We start from the raw sequence: 23,416 nt of genomic DNA on the forward strand, positions 1-23,416 counted from the left end.
ATATTTAATAATGAGAAAGGAAAACTATCCATCCCATAGCCTTCTTCCTAGTATTTCAAAGAAGTCAAAAAGGATGTTCAGGAAACCAATTATTTTATGGTAAATATGTAAAAAATGCAAAATAGGAAAGGCAACTTGAGAAGCAATGGGAAAGAAATATAGTAAAGGTGACATCCCATTTAAAAAAGGAGAGAAATTTTTTAAAAAGTTAGCCCTTTGAAAATACCTGCATTGCACTTTTTAAAATTATGAATTGGGTGTTATGCTTAAATAACTAAATCTTCCTCCAGATACCAAAAAGGCAGATGAAAAAAAGCCTTCAAACAGAACAAATTGTTTCCTTAGTATTAATCCAGCATCTTCAGAGAGTACTGATTTTTTAGATGAATAATAAGTAACAAAGAAGTTGTTTAGAAATGGCTAGTGGTACCATTCCCTGTGAATCAAATAAGGATAGAAACATTAGCTATAGGGTATATATGCATAGTTGTATATATAACATGGGATTAATTAAAGACATGTAGGCATTATTTGAGGGTGGAGAGAGGCAAGTTTGAGTTAGGACCCCCTAAATATAAACAGAGTGGGGAAAAGGAAATTACTTTGTTAAAGAAATGAGCTTCAAGAAATTGATTTTTACTAATGATAACAAATAGAAATGTTCTCAGGAAAGCAAGTTCAAAAGGTAAATGAGTCCAGGAAATCATAATGCCAACTTTCGGAAATAATTTCAACTGTATTTTCTAAATGTTTATATAGAATAAGAAAAGGACTAAAAATAGACCATCTAAACTCATAGCTACATAATAATGTGAAATTTAAATCCGCTAACATGGAAATAGGAAAAGAACAATCAGGACAAAGGTAGTTCAAAGATATACTTCTAGAATACAAAACAGAAGAACAAACTTTAAGATATATTTTGTATTTAGGAAGAGATAACCAAAATAAAGCATCAGTACTGTATTTTAAAGTAAATGAAATACACTTGATACTAATGATAGCAATTAAAGTGTATAATCCTTTTAATATTTTATATACATTTTGTTTATTTTTCCATTGGTAACAGTGATACATGCAATATGGAAAATCGAGCTGCTATCTTAACCCTGCCCCCACCTTTATTTATTTACCAATAAAACACTTTTAAACATAAAGTAATGGCAGTACTATTTTATATGGAACTTTGGTAAGCCCACATACTTTTTCTTCTTTTATTGAAGTTTATTTACTGGCTTGACATATATAGAGAGAGACAGAGAGAAAGAGAGAGAGAAAGAGTATGTGTATGTATGTATGTGTGTGTGTGTTTCTAATTCCAAAAACTGTTTTTTACTATTTTATTGTGCCACAGAAAATTTATATATAATTTATTTACAAACTTACAAAAAATTAAGTCTTTAGGATGTTAACTAGTCGATCAAAAGACATGGTACGTTTTTTTTAATTTTTTATGTAATTTTATCCCAGGATACCATTTTTTTGTCTTTTCCATTTTATATTTTTGTGGCTGAGATAATTGTAGATTTACATGCAATCATAAAAAGTTTTTTTTTAAGCTATTGATATCAATGTGATCTTTTTATCATTAGCCTATTGATGTGGCACATTACTTTAATTGAATTCTGATTGTTAAACCTGCCTTCCATAGCTAGGATATCCAACTCAGTTGTAGAGTATAATACTTCAATATATTATTGGATTTTATTTGCTAATATTTTATTGAGAGCTTCTGCATCTATATTAAAGAAACGTATTGATCTGTAGTTTTTTTTGTAATGCATTTATCTGCTCTGGTTATAAATTAGTCATCAAATTATTTAATAGATATAAGTCCATTCTTATCATTGATTTCTCCTTGTTTGAGTTTTGGTTTGTGCTTTTCAATTATTCTATTTCATCTACATTATTAAATTTGAGGGCATGGAGCTATCTGTATTATTCTATTATAATCCTTTTAAGTTCCATGAGATCAGAAGTGATGACACTCTCTCATTTTTGATATTTGTGATTTATGTCTTCATCTTGGTTAGACTGTCTATGGGTTTTTCAATTTCATTAATCTTTTCAAAGAACTAGCTTTTGGTTTTGTTGATTTTCCTCATTATTTTCTTGTTTTCAATTTTATCTATTACTTCTGTCATTTTTATTATGTCTTCCCTTCTGTTTGCTTTAGATTTAAAATTGTTCTTGTGCTCTCATTTCTTGAGGGGGAAGTTTAGGTTGTTGATTTTGGATCTTTTTTTCCATATATACATTCAGTGATATAAATTTCCCTCTAAGCACTGCTTTTGCTGCGTCGCACAAATATCTTTAAGATATCTTTACGTTTTTATTATATTCAAAATATTTTCTTACGAGAATTTTTCATTGAATCAGGTATTATATTAGAAATGTGTTGTTTAATCTCCAAATATTTTGGGATTTTCCAGCTGTCTTTATATTATTGATTTCTAGTTAAAATCCAGTTCTGAGGACATCCTTTGTATGATTTCTGTTCTTTTAAGTTCATTGAACTATGTTTTATGGTGTGGAATGTGGTCTGTCATGGTGAATGTTCCATATGAACTTGAGAATAATGTGTTCTTTGCTGTTGTTGGATGGGCCTTTCCATAAATGTCATGTTCAGATAGCAGGAATTTCCTATGGGGGTGAGTTCCTTTATTCTCTGCTTCCCTTGAACCAACCAAGATCAATAAGTCTATGGCTGCTAACCCTGTTGTCTCTTTCATCACCCCTACCTCCTTGCCTCATCGAGAGATTGATTCCTTCAAAATATTTTATCTATGTAATTCCTCAGTAAACATGATTGTTTTGCTTATGCTTAGACTCTTTTGAAATCAAATGGAATCGTTCTAGACCATGCACTGATACATCTTTTGTTTCAAATAAGGTATGATAGGTTTTTCAGACAAAGCATACTCCTGTCTGTGGAGTACGGCAGATCCCGTTGGTTCTACAGGATTGTCTGACATTGGTCAATATACCGTGTCAGATCTTTCAAAGAGTTTTGTCAGGCTGGGCCACTCACATGAAAATGGTTTGACATTACTCTAATAGGAATGATTTTCTAAAAGACACCCTAAAGTAAAAATATTTGAAAAAATTCTATTCATAAATAGCATAACTATGGGCTGAATGTATAAAAGAAAAGTTCAATAAAATGTGTTAATAAACTGCAAGGAGGCAGAATCAGTAATTAGAAAAAATATTAGAAATTAAGCAAACACTTTATTATATGCTAATCATAAAAACAAATATTTGAAATCACCATTTTATGTTTTGTGTGAAACATTTGTTATAATGAATGCAATTTGAAAGAAATGGAGGCAGTGATGAGGTAACAGGGCTTAAAAGATCTCTGGATTCTTTCCCTTTTATATATTTATTTATTTTTAGAGAGAGTGCGTGTATGTGTGCATGCACAACCTGGGAAGAGGGGGAGAGGGAAAGAGAGAATCTTAAACAGGCTCCATACCTAGAGTGGAGACTGACGTGGGTCTGAGATCACCACCTGAGCAGAAATCAAGAGTCAGCTGCTTAACCAACTACACCACTCAGGCACCTCACAGTACTCTTTCTCTTAAGCAAAAGTGTCAACAATCATTTATAATATGCATGCATATCTACCTCTTATAAACCAGAACTGTGATAGAAAACTATAAATGTAGTAGAAATTCAGGCAGTTGGTAGGGGGGAAAAAAGAAAGAGAGAAAGATCTCTGTAACATTTACATAATCTCCTGGTACTGAAATGTATATTGTTTCAAATGACTGTTATTTACTTAATAATTTATAAAAAGTCATCTGATTTCCCCATAGATTTTTCTCATGCCAAAGCCCATTAGAGTCTTTCCAGTGAAATATTAAAGCCTTAGGTTATAAAACTTACAAATGAGCCATTACTGTCTATTAGGTCAGTACAGGTGTAAGTATAGGCCATCTCTTGGTTAAAATGGCTTATAATATCTCAAAGATAAAAATATCAAGCCTGCACTGCAATGATTTACTATAAAAGATGCCATAAAAATAAAATGCATACATTTTCAAGAAAAAATCACTTGTGAGATGTTTGAAAAAAAAATTAATCTCTAAACATTTTAAAAGCATTATATTTCAAAAAATATTTTGCAGCTGTAAATTTTTTAGAAAGATATATATTTAGAGATTACTCAGATGCTATTCAAATTTATTCTGTTACGGGGGAACAAAACTGGAGGAATTATCCTAATTTATATCTAAGGCTGGAAGAACCAGACCAGAGATGAAGATGGAAAATTAGCAATGTTGGAAAGTGGAAAAAGCACAGAAGAGTTCAGAGATCTGTATCATGGCCTGGGCTCTGCTGCTGACTAGCTCTGTTATCCTAGCAAGGGAGCTCACTTCTTGTGCTTTCAATCTTACTATCTCTAAAACAAAGAGCTTACAGTATAATGTGTAAGGACAATCTCTGGGCTACATTAAGTTCTTAACTTTAAGTGCCTTCTTATTTAAAAGAAGTTGAACTATAAATTCAAATGCAATTTTCAATAAAATAAACATATATGCTTAAAATATCTAAAACTACCAGTAGAGTGTCAAACTGAGAAACTTCTCTAAGTAAATAGTATAGAAATAGTATGGAAAGTATACATACATTTCTAGAGAAATAAGAAAATATAAGTTCGTTGGTCAAAAGTGAGGTTGACGTTGAACCTCAGAGGTAGAACAATCACGTAATTCCTAATTGCTTTTGTTCAAAGAATGTGGTATTCTGGATTGGATCCTGCAATAATAAAAGGACCTAGGTAAAAACTAAGAAACTATTAATGTAGGTATGAACTTTAGTTAATAATAATGGATCTATAATATTTCTTTAATTGTGACAAATACATATTACTAATGTAAGATGTTGGTAATAAAGGAAGCTGGGCTTGAGCATATGAAAACTGTAACACCTTCACAACTTTTCTGTAAATCTAAATATATTCTAAAATTCATTTTTTTCTAGATGAAAGTTTTTCTTGTTAGCCTAGGTAGTTTATCAATTTTACTGAAATTTTCAGACAATTAGCTTTGGCTTTAATTTTTTTTTCCTGTTGTTTTGAATTTAGTTGATTTCTACTCTATTTTTTTTAATTGTTTCTTTTCTTCCACTTGCTTTAGGCTTAAATTATTCTCATTTCTGTGGTTTCCTAAGGTGAAAGCTTAGATTACAAATTTTAGATCAACCTTCCTTTCCACTATGTTTATTCTATGCTATAAATTTTATTTTAACCACTGCCCTTGCATCCCACACATTTGTATACATTGTATTTTTATATTCACTTCAAAATATTTTAATTTGTATTATGACTTTTTATTTTACCCATAAATTATTAGTAGTGTAGTGATTAATTACCAGTTATTTTGGGGTTTTCTAGTTATCTCTCTATTTTTGAGTCTAGTTTAATTCCATTTTTTCTGAGAATGAACAGATTGGAATAATTTCCAGTTTTTATAATTTGTATACAATTTGTATGATTTCTAATTTTTAAATTTGTGGAAGTATGTTTCATGCCCCAAAGGTGGCAAATCTTGGTTAGTGTTTTATATGACTTGAGAATAATGTGAATATTGTATATTCTGCTTTTATTAGATTGAGCATTCTGTAAATGTCACTTAGAACAAGTATATTTATATTGCTGTTCAGGTCAACTATATCCTATTGATTTTCTTTCTGTTTGACCTGTCACTTACTGAATGAAAAGTGACTAAAATAGTGGATTTATCTATCCTATTTTTAGTTCTGTCAGTTTTTTCCTCATGTGTTTGACACTACTGTTGGGTTTATATTCATTTTGTTTGCTTTATTTTCTTAGAGGTTCGATCCTTTATCATTACTTAATGAACTTCTTAACCCTGATAATCACCCCTGTTCATAAGTCTGCATTGTCTATAATTGATATAGCTAATTCAGATTTATTTTGATGTTTTTCTGCATCTCTTTGCTGTCTTTGTATCTGTTTCCTTGTATTTAAAATGAGTTACTTTTAGACAACATATAGGATTTTGGTTTTATTTATCAGTTCTGATAATTCGTCTTTTAATTGGTGTATTTAGACCGTTTACATTTAGTTATTGCTATAATTCAATAAATATATACCATATTTGTAACTTCCATATGTTGCATTTGTTCTTGTTTCATTCCCCTCCCTCTTTACTTTTTCTGTTTTTCCTTAATTGAATATTTTATAAGGTTATCTCTCTTAGCACATCAATTACACTGCTTTTTGAAAAATTTTAGTAGTTGCTCTAGAATTTTCAATACACATATTTAACTACTCTAAATCTACCTTCAAAGCACGTTATACTGCTTTACATATAATACAAATACTTAAAATAGAGAATTCCTAATTCTTTCCTCTCCTTTGTAGTAACATCAGTGTCATTCATTTTACTTATCCATATGATATAATCCCCAAAACATTGCTTTAAGATGAATAATTAAAAAATAAGATATTTCATCTTCACTTATTCCTTCTTTGGGTTCTTTCTCTTATCCTTATCCAAGTTTTTGATCTATATGCTTTTCTTTCTGCATTTAGAATTTCTTCTAAGATTTGCAGGACAAGTCTGGTTAACAATGAATTACCTCAGTTTTCATTTCATGAGATAAATCTTTATTTCTCCTTCATGTTTGAAAGATAGTTTTAATAGATACAGACTTTTTTTTTTCAAAATTCAAATAGATCTATATATATTCTTAAATATTCCCCTCCATTCTATTCTTTCTTCCAAGGTTTCTTTTGAGAAGCCCACTGTAATCTTACATTTGTTCCTCATTTGGTAAAGTGAATTTTTTTCATCTGGCTCATATTATTTTATTTTTTAAAGTAATGCCTACACCTAATGTGGGGCTCAAACTCATGACCTTGAGATCAAGAATCACATGCTCTACTGACTGAGCCAGCCAGGTGGCCTTCATCTGGCTTAACTTTAAAATCTCTCTTTGTCTTGTCTGCAGTTGGAATATGATATGTTTAGCTGTAGTGACTTCTCTGTTTTAGTTTTGGTTTTGTTATTGTTTGTTTGTTTATGTCGCTTTTAGTATTCACTCCATTTTGTGTTGTCTGAGCTTCCTGGTTCAGTAGTTTGGTGTCTGTCATCAGTTTTGGAACCTTCTTAGCCATAATTACTTTTTTTTTCTTTTTCTGATTCTTTCTCTCTTTTTTTCTCCTGTTATTCATTATGCATGTTTTATACTTTTGAAATTGTCCCAAAGTTCTTAGATACTGTGTTCTACTTTTCTCATTCTTTTTTTCTCTTTGTTTTTTTTTTTTTTTTTTTTTATGATTTTTTATTATATTATGTTAGTCACCATACAGTACATCCCCGGCTTCCGATGTAAGGCTCGATGATTCATTAGCTGTGTATAACACCCAGTGCACCATGCAATACGTGCTTTTTTCCTCTTTGTATTTCACTTTTGTAGGCTAGTAACATGTGAGGAAGGTGAACATTCTCTAGTCTTCCAGTTATAGCTCATTATTTTAGTGGCCTGTTTTTTAGAAATGTGAACTTCACACCTGTTTCTCCCCTTGTAACCCCTCACCTCCCGCCACCTATTTCTGTCTCTAGCTACAGTATTCTAGAGCCCTCGTGGCTCTATTTTTCTCTGTTCAGTTGAAACACGAAGGCTGTATGGGGCCAAGCCTAGGCTCAGAATGTGCTCAAATTCTTTCCCTGAGAGAGTATGCCTTTATTATGGTGAAGGCTTGGACATATTGCATACTGATTACCCTTTCCTTCTCTCTACCAGGGCCATGAAGGTATCTTTCTTGGATCCTCATTCTGAGAAATTGGTGAGACTCTTAGAGGTAAAGTTGTGGTCCTGAGGACTTTCTCCCTCTCAACACCAGTGCACATTCAGCAGTGCATCGAAATTACCCGGTAAGTGTTCCTGTCAGTTTATGCTTCCCGTGCCACTTACTCCAGGTAAGCAGATCTCTTTGCTAGACTGGTCGCACCTGTTTCTGCAGACCTGGGGCTCTGCAACCTCGGTTCTCTGATTTGTCCTAGATGTCACTGATTTTTAGTTTTTACAGCTTGCTCTTGTTGTTAAGGATGATGTGATGACTTCCAAGTTCTTTACATGTAAGAAATGAAACTCAAAGTGTAATTAAGGACTTTTAAGCATAAAATTCTTAAGTAGTGGTTTCTAAATGCCTGGCCTATTTTTTTTTTTTTTTTTAATCAGAATGGCTATGGAAGTACCATCCAGGCAGCTTCTTAGAAAAACAGATTCCAAGATTCTCTTTCAGAAATGTTGTGATCTAGATTCTAGTATTGTTAAAAACTGCCCTTGTGATTCTGTTTGTGCAACCAGGTTATAGAAACTAAAATTCTAGAAAATAAGTTATTTTTGGCTGATGCTATCAATTCATTATTCTCTGTTTTCTACCTTTTCTAATGTCTGACATAGAGCTTAACTTACTTTAAAGCAGTTACTATGATTTAAAATACTCTGTTTTTCATATTTCTTCAAGAATATGGTCCCACAGAATGCTATAATCCAACTTACGGTTATCCTCAATTTGTCTCCTCAATTTATGCCTAAGATAGCATATTGGGTCACATTTGACTGGAATCAGGTATCTATTAAAATTCTAGAAAGACCTTCAAAAGATGATACATGGAAGTATTAATCAGTTTCCTTAAAATGATAGAAGCAATCCATTCCATTCATTGGCAGGGAGGGAATACCCAAAAGTACATTTGGAATTCTGTAGTAGAAAATGGCTAAAATTAATTAGAAAGATATAATTAGGGGGTTGAAAAATTTGATATGTAAAGTGAAGTTGGGGACCATGCTTAATATTCTATTAATATAAAAATTAATTCAGATCCCAGAACACACTTGACCTGTCTCTTTATAATGCAACACTAAACACATGAATAGAACCCTGGAATATCTGATGAAATAAACTTTTTATATCAAAACTGAGCCTCATAATTTTGATATAAATTTTGTTTATTTTTATAAGTAATATATATGTATATGTGCATATGTATGTGTATCTATATGTTGACATGTATAGTTTCCATCACATGAAAGGGATAGAAAATTTGCAGAGACAAGCAGAAAGAAAAGAAAGAGTTAGAAAGCTATGTGCTTGAAAAGCCTAGATTTTTCTTTCTCCTGGGTAGAACTTAATGAAAGAGATAAACCTGGAGGGCCCTGTTTCTGCTTTTAGTTCTGAAATTCTTAGTCCTGTGGAGAATGTTATTTGTCCCAAAACTTTGACATGGGTAAGGGAAAATTTTAAATAAAAGTTCTGTACTGCTAAAATATTAATATTCAAGATCCAGAAGCCTGAGTAACAGATGGCGTCACTGGACACCAATCTATGAAAGTCTTACCAACATTAGAGAATCTATGATAGCAATAATTTCTTATATCCAAATATGTTGATGACATAATGATGGTAGCCTTGACTAAAACGTTTAGAGACTCTTGGCCAACACAGAGTGCCTAAAACAAAAGGAAATGTACTGTAATGCATATTGCCATTGGGGGAGCTAGGGAGGAGGAGATACAATCGTGGCTAATTATGCACCACATGATGTGCTGGGGTTGAATCTTTTGCTCCCTACCAATTACCATATTAACAAAGAAAGTAAAACAAGATGTGAATCTAGTAGCATGCTTTTTATTGTAAACTAACGGCACTGAGAAGATGTTTCCTTGGTCCCATAAGGTGAGTACGAGCTCATTTAAAGTCAGTTTAGCTAGCAAGTTGTGTTCATGGTATATAATAAGGTTTCCCGTACCCTGGATAAGAATAAGGAGATAAAACTTCATCATAGTACATGACACTTCAAAAGGTTTTTTATCTCGCTTAATTTAAGATTCATAACTAAAGCCAGGCTATGATTTTATTCTGACATTTCATCTGCTTAGCATAAGGAAGAGTCATCATGACCTCAGAATCGAGCCAGCCACAGTCATTCGGCAATCTAATTTTATACTCAGTGGGCTGGAATACTTTTCATCATTCTGGAAATGTTCTGGTTCATCTAGGAAACATTGGTTCGTGTATTTTATCATCTTAAATAGATAATGGAGTAGTAGTGATCATGCAGATTAAGATTAAGTTCATTTAATGATCTTAAAATGTAGATTTAAAAAATCTTGTTAATGAGAATAATCCTCTTTAGGTATTTTGCCAGATGCTTGGTAACAACTGTTCTCCAGTGCAATTTATCCTGAGATATTTGCTTTTTGAAGTTTCCCTGATTAAGTGAAACAGAAGTACTTAGAAGGCAATTTATACTCCTCTCAGTTCCAGATTGATCTGCAACACAGATTGAATTAGAGTTAACTGCTAAAAATCTTCTTTCTCATACCTTCTTTTTCAAATTCTTGTGTACTTAATATTTCCCCTCTTTAACTTTGTTTTAATCTGATGCAGTTCTCCTCAGCATATATAAAATCAGTGACATAAGAACAATCTATAACTTTTTCAAAGAATTACGTATCAAGATTCTAGCCCTTCTGCGGGTAGATAGATGACTAATACATTTTTTAATGGAGTAATTGCTTAATCTTACTAAACTCTAGATAAAAACTGAGACCCTTTCATGATTAAAGCATTAGCATACTTTGAATGAGGGCTTTGGGGAGGAGATGAAAATAATAAAGATTATCTAGTCAGTGAGTTGGGTATATGTGGGCAAGCTTTCTAAGGAAAAGTGAAGAGGGAGAAATTCTTGATTAAGTGAAAATGCTTTTGTTCCCATTGTGTTAGCATTTATGAAGATGAAAATTGGGTCACCTGTTCATTTGAAAAATAAATAAAAACAGTAAATTTGTTAAGAACAAACAAAACATGCTTCTAACAATTAAATAGTTCTGAAATCATATAGTCCTTCTTAAAACATTTTTTTTTTTTGAACTCCCCACCACAAATATCCAGAGTGGAATATTATGGCTGAAGCAGAAACTTAAGGGGAGGAGAAATATCCTGCTAACCAATTATCTGTTTTCCCCCCTCACAATAGCCCCCAAAATATCTCCAGATAATCCAAAGATTCTGGGTGACAGAATTGAAAAACTCCTATTCATTCTTTTTGTGTGCCCGTAAGCTTATCTGCAGCATTTTTTTTTCAATTCTTTTGTGAAATATTATGCCTCTCAGCAGTGTCTCAGAAGTGTCTCTTAAAGATGATGAGGTCAAAGGGAGTTGTGGCATTCATTAATAATGTTTAAAAGGTCAAAAACAGAGAGCATGTGAAGCATGAAATAATATAGCATTCTATGGCTACGTGTATTAATACCTTACAGTTAGGAGCAGAGTTGGATTGAAGCATGTTATCACTGAGACTACCGGTAAAAAGGACGTAGAAACTCATAGACATGCACTGGACAAGATTTATAGTTCTCCAAATGTGATTTACAGGAGACTGGTTGTCCCCAAGGACATTGCAGGTTGTCTGCCAGCCCAGGTCTCTCTGTTGAATTAATGTTTATATTGCTTAATTTATTTATATCCTGCCTAATTCCAAAAGTGATTTGGACTTAAAATACATTCAAGAGGAATAATTGAGTAAATGGGTAAATAGCTTAGCTAAGATCCGAAAGTAGACAAAATATGATACATCCATGGAGATGTTACTACTTAAAATAACACGAGGTCCTCTATTGTTGTCAGAATCAACACAGAAATTAGGATAAATTCACAAATGTCTACCATAAGAAGGAAAAGTAATTCTATTAATTATAGTGTCCATGACATAATACCTACCTTCTCAGTATTTACAGTCTAATCTGTGAGGGAAATACAGAAATGCTTAATTTCAATCCACTGCCTAAATATTGTGATACATTGGTCAAATGTGTGGCCTATTGTAGTTCAAGATAGTAACAACGAAATATGTTGGAATGCTGTTGAAGTATAATCCAGCAACTGAGGGAGTTGTAAGGAAGAGAGATATTAAAGAGGTGGAATTTATAAAATTTAGTGATTGCTTGTATATGGAATATGAAGAAAGGATAACACCACATCTTTGGGTGGTTGCACCATTCTCCAAGATTAATAAACAGGGAGAAGAATATGTTTGAGGCTGCTCAGGAGAAATACAATTAGTTCTGGAACTAAGGACAGACTGAATTTTTCCCTAAACGTCTTCTTCAAGGCAGTACAGCACAGTGAGCAAACTTTCTCAACCACATCTTTGTAATTAGTAACATAACAAATTTCTTTGGTCATTTCTTGTACATTCTTCTACACAGTCCAAAAATAAGATTTAAATATAGCTAGGTAAAAGCAAGTTTAAGGGTTTCCAAAAGTATATCATTCAGGTAGACAACTTGGAGTGTTGGGTTGTGGATAATTTTCTTCTCAAATTCTTTGGCTTATTATAATGGAAACTTCTTCCCTTTGGGGATTATTGGGAAAGCTATTTTTGCCTCTCCCTTCGCCCTTGTGATTATTGTTTCTCAAGAGGAGTGATTTATCTGATTTGTAGAATGACAAGAATCTCACAGCTACTGGTAATCCTTTCTCTGTTATAAAGGGCTGAGGTGTTAAAGATGACCATTTCAATGTGGTTTTCTCTTTTCACTTTTCGGCTAGCTTGTGACAACAGATCATTCTTCACTGAATGTAGGTTTCATAAAATAAGCACATCTGGGTACAAGTCTAGGGCCTGCCTTTTAGAAGCAAGTTTGAATTGCATCCTACTTTATCCCCACTCTCAGGATAAGACAAGTATAAAACAGTGATTTATCTTAGGCTGCCTTAGTAAATTTCCCAACTGCTGACCAAATCTCCTCATGCATGGATCTCAGATCTGGCTTTTGGAAAAGGTGGCAGAAATCTTTATTTTTGCAGCTTTTAATCCAATCTAGTCTTCCCAGAAAGAAAATGTGATTTTTAAAAATATTTTATTATTTATTTGTTTATTATGTTTTTGCTTCCTGCTTGGAAATGTTATTGGTCCTGGAGAAAGGAAGGCAGGCAACCCCCACTTCCTGCCGAGGGTGCCACAAGCTCTCATTGCTTCCCATTGCTGTTGATGGGGAGGTTCACATGCTCAGGGGAGGCCAGGAAGGCCTTGAGCTTAGACTGGGCACTGAGGTATGCCATGTAGGCCCAGAGCAAGGGGAAGGATTCCAGATAGCAGGGGGTCAGGACCTGGTGAATCAGCAGCAAGTCTAGCAGGTTTTCGTCCACAAAGATCTGGTTGCCCACGATGAAGGTTCAAAGACAACAAGGTCTCAAAAGTCTTCAGGTGCCCCAATGCCTTCACATACAACTCCTTGCCTGCCTCATAGTTGATTTTCAACAGAGATCTTCCATGCCGACAATCACCACGTCCACCAGGACGACCTCTTTCTGGTCCTTCCTGCACAGTCTGAGGGAGCTGCCCAGGTGTCGTAGGATGGCATTGGACTAATACAGGGTAATGTCTTCATCCTGGAATGTGGGAAGCTGCCCATACAGACAGGAGGCCTTGAGTGAGCCCTGAAGCCAGGTCTCCTTGGCTCCAAGGCCCTCCTCCTTCCAGCTTCTGCCCTGGTCAGCCAGCAGCACGCACATAGCCTTACAGCGCCCTCGAACAGGGAAGTAGATGATGGTGTATGACAGCATGGCTGCAGTGTGGTTGGTGGCAGCAGTGGTGGCAGAGTTTAAGATTTTATTTTTAAGTAATCTCCACACCTAACATGGGGCCGGAACTCACACCCTCAGGCTTAAGAGTCATATGCTCCACTGACTGGGCCAGCCAGGTGCCCCAAGAAAACTGATATCTTGATGCCAATCTGATGTTTGTGTCTGTATTTCAAATCTTTAAGAATCTGTAGTAGTAGATGTGAAGTTGTACTCCAAAAACAACCCAAGCACAGATATCTCATTGGGGTGACTTTTGGAGTATTTAAACAGGGGATGATACCCATTGCAGTCAAGATGGTCTAGAGTAGTATTTTGGTAACTATTTTTGGAAGTGTTTCTAAGTATTTTGATGCTTTGATTATGTTAGTAAAAATGCATTATTTTCCAATTCCAACCAAAAAATTCAGATAAAATAGATCTGGAGTGAAATCCAGTATGTGTATCTTTAACAAGAACCACAGAATATTCTGATTCAGATATCCACAAATCTTACCTAGGAGATACTGTTATAATTTAAAGGTAAAATATTTTTTTAATTGAGCTTTTGTTAAATATTATCCCAAATAAGCTGTTGTTAAATATTATCCATTTGGAGTCTAAAACTTTACTCTCCAATAGCTACTGAAAAATAACTCCCACCCTCGTCATTGTTAATTGAAACAATGTTGGGTACCTGCATTAACACTGGTGGTGACCTATATTGTGGACTGAAATATAAAGCTAAGAGAAAAAAGTAAACATCATTCTCTTACTAATGGGAACTAGGAAACACCAAAAGAGTGAGTATGTAGCAGTAGAATCAAAAGCCACAGAGTCATAATATAGAGAAACTTGAGAGACAAAATGTATTGTCTTTCAACTAAGTTTTGTGGGAGCAAAAATCAGAAAATGTGCACATACTATTATGAAACTGAGAAAAGATATTAGAGCTGAGAGTAAACCAGTCGGCGAGAGAATAGAAAGAAAGATCACCATAGAGCAGTGGAGTCCTGCCTATGTTCAGATTACCAAAGCTATAGCAAAATTCCTGCTTACGTTTTCTGCTCTTCGCAAGTCCTTGTTATTTGGCGTGTGTGTGTGTGTGTGTGTGTGTGTGTGTGTGTGTGTGTGTGTGGTTTGATACATATCAATCATTACAATAAGTTCCTCTTACTTGGGATAAATTGTGTTATCTTTACTTTTTAAAAAAGTGTTAAAACAGATGCCTCTCTGGGCATGATTTCATATAGTATCTAATCCAAAGACCGTTTCACTTTATTCATTTTCTATCTACCTTCATTGTATATCATACTAATAAATAATATTTTAAATTATTCAATTATAGTTTATGTTACTATTGTTGATTAAAATGCATGACATAGTATGTTATCTTCATCTTTGTAACTCAGTTCACAAAAATATTTTAAGAGAACTCTGTTACCTGAAGAACCACCCAGTTATTTGCTCGTGTGCATCTGCCTCTGGTGTTTGTTAGCATTTGCTCTTTCACCTGCTCAAATTATAGACTTTTTTTTTTTCATTCATCCCATCTGTGGGCATTATTTTGTACTATGAGATATAATGACGATATTTATTTGTTGTTATGTGGCAAACTTATAGACTTCAAAAAATATTAACATTAATTCTAGAAATTTCTAGGGATGTTTTTAAAATTAGTCTTCATTTTCCTCTTTTAATGGGAATTGGATCCGTCAGGATCCATCTAGAAATTGGAAACCACTCCTGTCATTTCAAAGAGGAGCATTGGTTACATGGCTGTTGCAAGACAGGAAGAGTTGAAAAGGGGATTCAGAGAAAATAAAAATTAATAATTATAGAAAGCAGCTACCACTTCTAAGTCTAAGGGGAAAAAGGAAGAGGTGGAGTTAGAAGAACCTAGTAGCTCTGAAGAAGAGACCCAACAGAGCTGATTCTCAGACCTTTATGAAGGGGATGCTTCTCAGTGCTTCTGTTACCTATGGGGAACACAGTCAGGTTGACTCGGAAATTGACAAAAAAAATGGAAATCTGGAGATTTGCCTGCTGCTACATCTAGGACAACACATAGGAACAGGGAAAACAGGAAGTCAGTACCTTCTCCACAACTCCCACTTCCCAAGATTTCTCTAGTGCCTACTATCAAACCTGAATTGAAGCCAACTCACAATGAAATGAATCCCAAGAGAGTCATGCAGAGTATAGAAGGTTTCATTTAGAGCTGACAAACGATAGATAACTTCACTGAAAAAATTAATCTTTTTTTATGTAGTTTTAGTTTTATTTACATATTATATGCTTGTCATTATAGTGATTAACTTTCCTTGCTGTGTGTATATTTTTTTTCATTTTAAGACAGTTGAAATCATTGTGACAATAGAAAATAACTAAATTATAAACAAAATTATGCTCTGAGAGTTACCATCCTGGTTGTAGAATGAGACTCAAACACAGGAAATTTCAACTGTGTTTGGACTCTTCAGCTGGTAGCTTCTTGAAATGTTTCAGCCTTTCTTCTTTCCCAACATATGAGTGGAAGGTTAAATTGTCTCTATATGCTCTACTTCAGCTGCATCTCACAAGTTTTGATAAGTCATATTATTTTTTTTTCAGTTACAAGTATTTTATAATTGTCATTTCAATGTCTTTTTTGACCTGTGGTTGTTTTGAAGTTTATGCTTAACAGCTAATCCTTTGGGGACTTCATAATTATTATTTTATTGCACTGAAATCATTCCAATTTAATTCCACATTAATCAGGAAAATCTTCTGTATTATTTTAATACTTTGAAATTTCTTTATACTTACTTAAAGCATATAGTTCATTTTGAGAAGTGTCCCATCTTTATTACAAATGATGTGCTCCTCTTGAGTGTAGGCTTCTATGAATGTCAAATAGAACAAGTTAGTTAAATGTGTTGTTCAAGCATTGTATATTTTTGCCATTTGTGTCAGCCTTTTCTAATAGTTATTAAGATTTGTATTCAGATATTCATCTATAATTATAAATTTGTCTATTTTTCTTATATCTTCAAATTTTGGCTTTTTGCATTTTGAAGCAAATTTAAGATTGTTATACCTCCATTTTTATAAGGACCATTTATCCACATAAAATGTCTTTCCTTGCCCCTAATAATATTTTCTATATTACATTTTTTTATATTATTATCATTATGTCAAATGTCTTTTGGGTATTTGCATATTTCACAGTATACTTTTTTTTTTTTAGTCACTCTTCTTTCAAATCTATTTATATTCTCATCTATAGTGTGACTTTTGTAATGAGAAAATAATTGGGTCTTTTGTTTTTAATCCTTTCTGACAACCTTTGCCTTTTAGTTAGAAGCGTTTTTTACATGTTTAATTTAACCACTGATATAGGGAGATTTAAATCACCATCTTGCTATTTATTTGCTAATTGTTCTGTATATTATTTATTTCTTTATTCTTTTCTAGCCCCCCTTTGAATAATCAAGTATCTTTTATTTTTTTGTTGTATCTCTTTAATGCACATTATTTATGCTATTTTGTATTATTCTTTTACAAGTTAGCTAGTAATATAGAGATTAAAATATGCAATTTTTGCTGCTTATAGTCTACCTTAAATAAATGATTTTAGCATGTCTCAAACAACTTGAGAATCTTACAACAGTTCAACTCCATTTATCCCATTCCTCACCTTTGCGCTATTATCATAGGTTTTATTTATTTTCTTTAAAACCCACATGTCATAGTTAATTTTTTTCTTTTGTTTTTAAACATAAGAATACTTTTTAAATTTGCCTACATATTTTTCACTAATGCTGCTGTTCATTCCTTTTGGCATCATGGAGCTTCTGTCTGGTATCAGTTCCCTTCCATATAGGATACACCTACAAATAATTAGGCAAAAACAGTCTCAAGTGACTAGTAATTTGCAAGAGGAATAGAAAGACCCCACCCAGAAGCTACCTGCAGATCTTGCCTCTCAGCATCCCCGCCCACCCTCCTTCTCATGAAGGATAAGCAGAAAATAAGCATAAATATCTTGTAACACCATCCAAACTAACTGTGCAAAAAGAACAAAAGCATACGTAACAGAAAATTTCAAATACAAAGAAAGTACAATCAAGACTCAACAAACACATGAGGAAAGCCGATAACATAAAAGGCTAAAAGTGACAAATCAAAGTAATTGTAGTTGCATAAAATATTATAAAAGTCTAATATGAGGAAAGAGTTAAATCAACCCCTACATATTGTAATCTCAGTGTCAATTTGGACCTTCTGTGCTTCTATGTTAGAATTTTCCTGCACTGTTCCTTATTCATTTATTTGTATTTTGTCTATGTCTGCCTTCTGGAGAAGGGGCAGAAAATAAAGTGTTCATGCATTTCCTTTGTCTCTCCGGGGCTTAGATAAATTTTGACTTTTAACAAATAACTGTTCGTAATTTTAAAGTCTGAAATAGAAGTGACCTATGGGAATCTAAAATGAATGCAATTTTAAATGGAGTACAGCAAATATAATCAATAAGACAGCTCATCAAAGGAAACGTAGATAAATACACTTGAAAACTTTAAGCGATTGTTGAAAAAGTTTTAAGATATTTAAATGTTAAATAGTAAAATGGTAGTTATGTTAGATTTATTTTTTTTTAAAGAGCTGAGTAAACTATTACTTTTCTAAAAGATCTAGACAGGGGATCCTTCCAAAATGGAGCACAAAGGTGTTGACAATGAAGAATATGGAGAAGAAAGACAAGAGAAATAGGAGATAGAAACAGGCATTCTAAATCTAATGGAGAATGAAGGAGAAAAGAGAGAATGGAAGAAAGGTTCTCTTTAAAGAAATAAAAGAGAAGGATCTTCTAAAACTGATGAAAGAGGAATACACAGATTGAAAAGGTCATGAAGCTCCAGGAAAAAAAAAATTATGTGTATATATGTATGTGTGTGTGTGTGTGTGTGTGTGTGTGTGTGTGTGTGTATGCAATAGCAACATTGATAAGATTAACAAACAAAAACATCTGAAATTATTATTTATAATAAACCAGAATCAAACTGACATCAGACTTCTTATCAAAATAGAATCTAGGAAACAGTGAATGGCATTTTCAAAGGAGAATTAGCAGGTTCTATACCTAAGCAGGTAGGATGTTGAAGTAAAAATTATTCAAACATAAAAATTCTCAAAAGAGTATTTCAGAACCTCTAAATTCCCATTGGAACAATTCCTGGAGTATATACTTCTTTAATCCAAGAATTAGGTTGCAGGAAGACAATAAGAACAAAGAAATTAGTAAAGCAAAATGCTAAATGTTAACTATAAATACATACAAATGGGGAAAATTAATAAATGTGGAAATAAATTGCCAGACAAAATCATCAGAGGAAGTGAACACAAATGGTAAGGAAATGACATTCGTTCCTTGTCCAATTTGACTAAAGATAGCTAAGACAATCAAAAATGTGATGGGTCATTTGTTTTTGTAAGAGAATATAGATACTGATTAATTCTGTATATTCCTGGACAACGTAAGTTTAAATATGTGTGCTAAATATCGAATGCTAGAAGATTTCTGATTCTTGAAATCTATATATAGAAAAAAACTCTCCTACAATTCAAATAGCTTTGAATTTCTACAGACATTCCTCTTAAAGCATTTCTGGACTCACAGGAAAAAAGAAAGAAAACATGAGAATGAATGAAATAAATAAGCAAAAAATAAGCTAAATTGATTGGTTTCATCAATGCACACAATTGCTTTGCCTTGGGTCAAACAGCACCAGGCGGCTAAGATCTGGAAATGAAGCCTTGAGTCCACACCAAGGTGTGAGCTTATTAGGGTGGAACTTTCAAAGTTAATAAGGTTGTTCCAAATAAGTAACATCATTTTGTTTTCGTGGCAAAAGCAAATGCAAACACAAATCTCATCTACACCCAGACTAAACATATCCCCAACTCAACTCACCCTTAGATTCCCCCAAATCTCAGCAACCACTGCAATGCCATTTAACAAGAGGGAGTCTGAAGGGGACCCCTGCCTGGCAAGTGATCATGAGTAAGGAACACATATCTTCTACTTGAAAACTTGACAAAAGGAGCTGATCTAGGAGAACATTATTGGAACACCTATTATTAGAAGAATAAAACTTTTTTTTTTTCTTCTGCAAAGGCCCAGCCAAACTAGGGGCCCTGAAATGTATGTTTCTCTAGCCCTAAAAATGTATGTTTCTCTAGCTTAATCCACCTCTATTGCCCTGGCCTCCTTCCTCCTCCCTACATACATTTCCCATCCATGTACCCCTGAAGATGCAGCATTGTGATGGCACTGGGAGACTAGGCATATCAATCATCAATTTGTCAGAATATGTAAGGAAATACCCCAGTTCAGATGATGCTTATTTAAATTTATTGCCCATGACTTGTAGTTGCTTTGACTTCTGAGATAGAATAGAAAAGACCAGATAGAAGAAGGAAGAAACTGTAACTGATATACCACAAACAGCAATAGTGACCTGCTGAACCTAGTGGCCTACTTAGCTATTTTCCACAGACTACAATGAAAAAACTTGGGGAAGAGTATAATTTTTGGACGCTTATACATTTTGAATGACCCAAGCTCTGATAAGAACATAAAATAATAAGGGTGCCCGGGTAGTTCAGTTGGTAGAGTATGCAATGCTTGATCTTGGGGCTGTGAGGTCAAGCCCCACGTTGGGCTAAGAGATTACTTAAAAAAAAAAAAAAAACTATAAAATAATAGAATAGTGCTTAGACTAGGAAAAAAAGAGACTCAGGTTCTAATGTCAACCTATATACTGACTAAGATAATGTAACATAATTTTTCTGAGATTTTTCTTTCTGTTAAAGAAAAAAAAGAGAAACTGAATGAAGAAAGGAAAACAACTAGATTAAAAGGGAAAAAAGTCTCCTACGATACACTGTCAGAAAACCCCTTTGATATTAAAAATCTCACAAACATGCACACTTATGCAAAAACATAGGTGCCTATGTTGTTTGCTTAATAGTGATGGAAAAAGATTACAGAGCAAAGGATACACGTCACAAACTGGAACAATACAATAACTTACCTGATAAAATAAATTAGAAACAGCAAGGAAGAACAGTTATTCCTGACATCTCTGTTGTCACTTTAAACACTGAGGAAAAGGACAAAGAGATGAAAGTGATAAGAATGAGATAATAAGTACAAAGAGACTGATGACCTAACAGAAGGTTCCTAAAATGGAGAATGCATCAATTGAAACCTGAAAAATATATTCAGAGAAATGACACAGCAAAATTTCCCTGAAATGAAAAATTGCATAAGTAGATTAAAATATGCCAATTACACCAAAATGAATTAAAAGATAAAAATCAACATTGAGTTATATACTGGACGTTATAAAGGTCAACTCTTTTTAAAGTATACTTGGTTCATCTAGGTAGAACATGAAGGTCACCTGCAGAGAGAAAGTCAGGCTGGACTCAGATTTATTCACAAAACCAAAAACAGTTCAACAACATTTTGAAAACATGGAGGAAATATTGTTACCAAGAAAATTATATTTAGCCTAATTTTCATACAAGTATAAAAACAAAAGGAAGATATACTCATATATGAGGAAACTCAAAGAAGACAGCATTCACAGGCACTTTCTGGAAAAACTACTTACTGAAATTTCACTAACCAAGACAGTCAAAATACACAGCTTGGAAATGAAGATATCATTTAGAAGGGCTGGTGGTGTATATTGAAATCCTATAAATATAGAACCAAGATTTTGAAACAAGGAAAATTGTGGATACAGATCAGAAAATGTAAGTGCTATAAAGTCTAATTAAACATATTCTAAAAACACAAAAGTTGTGGGAAGGGAGAAATTGAAAATTATAGTGCTACTAATTTCATCTTTAATAGGAGAGAGCTCGTAACGATAATAAATTCTAGAAATATGGGATAGAACTATTATAAAATACAAATATACATTAACTATTATAAAATAGAAATAGCATTTTGAAAGGAAAAAGGAATGACTTCAACATCTCTGATACCCGTTAAAGCAAAACTCTGTAAATGTCTGTGCTCACTATTTGTGCTTCTCTCCTAAACCTGATACAATCAGTCCTTCATCCTACTCTTCACAGAAACTGCTTTTGTGAGCTCTATGTTGTCATACCCAGTGGTCATTTCTCAGCCTGCCTCTTATTTTTTTTTTTTTTTTATCTTCAGCATTAGACACTCAATTACCCTTCTCCTCGCAAGACTTGCTTTCCTCTTAGAGGACATCAATGTCTTCCCATTTCTCTTTGGTTTTATGGCCTGCAACTTTTTAACATTTCAATTAATCTTTCTCATACTAGCAAGTTGTAGTGCTCCTAGATTTAGTACTTGAATTTCTTTGTCTCTGTGACTTAAGGGATCACATATGATTTCGTCAGTACATGAAATGAATTGACAGCTTCTATATACTGTCAATTTTTGAAAGTAGATCCAGCCTAAACCTCATCCTGAATTCTAGACTCAAATATTCAACCACTTCCTTGGCATCTAAACTTGAACATCTGACAGATACCTCAAACTTAACGTGTCAGAAGTGAAACTCCGCTCCCATTTCTCATCCTGCTGCTCATCCAGTCTTCTGTATATTAGTGGCAACAGTATCCTTCCCATTGACTTTTCTCTCTCATATCCTATCCACAATTACTCATCAAATGCTGTTCACTCTACCTTCAGAATATACCCATCTCCACTATAGCTTGTATACCTCACTATTAACTGTCAATGTATCATTCCAATAGACTCCTTTCAAGCTTCTCTGCTTTTTTCTTTATTCCTACAATCTACTCTTAGCAGAATGTCTAGAATGAACATGCTAAAATTAAATCAGATCACTTACTTTTGTACTCAAGATCTAATGTATTCCTGCCTCATGGTAAAACAATAGTAATAATAAATAATAATAATTGGTGTTTACCACTTATTCTCATTTTTACCAATGAGAGAGGGGCCTCCATTACATCTCTGCATTGTAAGAAATAACCTTTGGTCATCTGCAATCAAGAGATTATTGAAGGCAAGTCTTTGACGGATGAATAAGCCAGTATAAAAAAAAAATATGGTAATAAATAATTCAAGAAAGAGTTGGTGGGTTGATTGTCTCTAACCACACCAGAAATTTTTAAAGAAAGTGAATTGTAAACATAAAATCCAAAATTCTCATCTCAAAATCTAACCAAGAGATAAGAAATGTCTCCAATTTTATAAAAAAAAATTGATTGTAGTCATAACATTTAATCTACAGTTCACCAAACTACAACGTTAGCTGAATTCAGAGTCATGACCAGACTCATCTGTGGAAGAGGCCTGTGATTTGAAAGGGAGGGAACTTATAGAACTCGGGGTCTCTCTTGAAAACAAGGAAAGCTTTTCTTCTATTTTATAAGGGTCTCGATAGCTTCCTGGAAGATGTTGTAATGATGTTTCTAAGGCACTTTATTGGCAAAGGAAAACGGGGTTTTTTGTTTGGTTTTTTGTGTTTTTTTTTTTTTAATTATTATTACTTACTTGCAAATACCCTTCTAGGCTTCGAGAGTCAGAGTCCAGTATTCCTCAAAGGAATAATATAAGTTTAAGCCCAAGAAAGTATGAACTCAAATCTCAATATCTGCCAATTTATATTGAGAAAAACCTGGGAATGTGTGGGAATGGATTCTAAGATGATACACCAGGGGACTAAATTTTTCAATTTGGATACATGTACCAGGGATTCTGAATTCAAAAAAGGTGAAGGTCATAATTTCTGGCTTTGTTAGTTGTTT

The 23,416-nt window shown here is 33.5% G+C and overlaps 1 pseudogene; it reads right to left on the bottom strand.

Annotated features, from left to right (window-relative positions):
• Positions 1 to 13,015: 13,015 nt before the first annotated feature.
• LOC123001877 (glutathione S-transferase P-like) lies at positions 13,016 to 13,612 on the bottom strand (annotated as a pseudogene).
• Between the last annotated feature and the right edge of the window lie 9,804 nt (positions 13,613 to 23,416).

The sequence above is a fragment of the Ursus arctos genome, unplaced genomic scaffold (assembly GCF_023065955.2).
Source record: "Ursus arctos isolate Adak ecotype North America unplaced genomic scaffold, UrsArc2.0 scaffold_3, whole genome shotgun sequence".
NCBI classification, from domain to species: Eukaryota; Metazoa; Chordata; class Mammalia; order Carnivora; family Ursidae; genus Ursus; species Ursus arctos.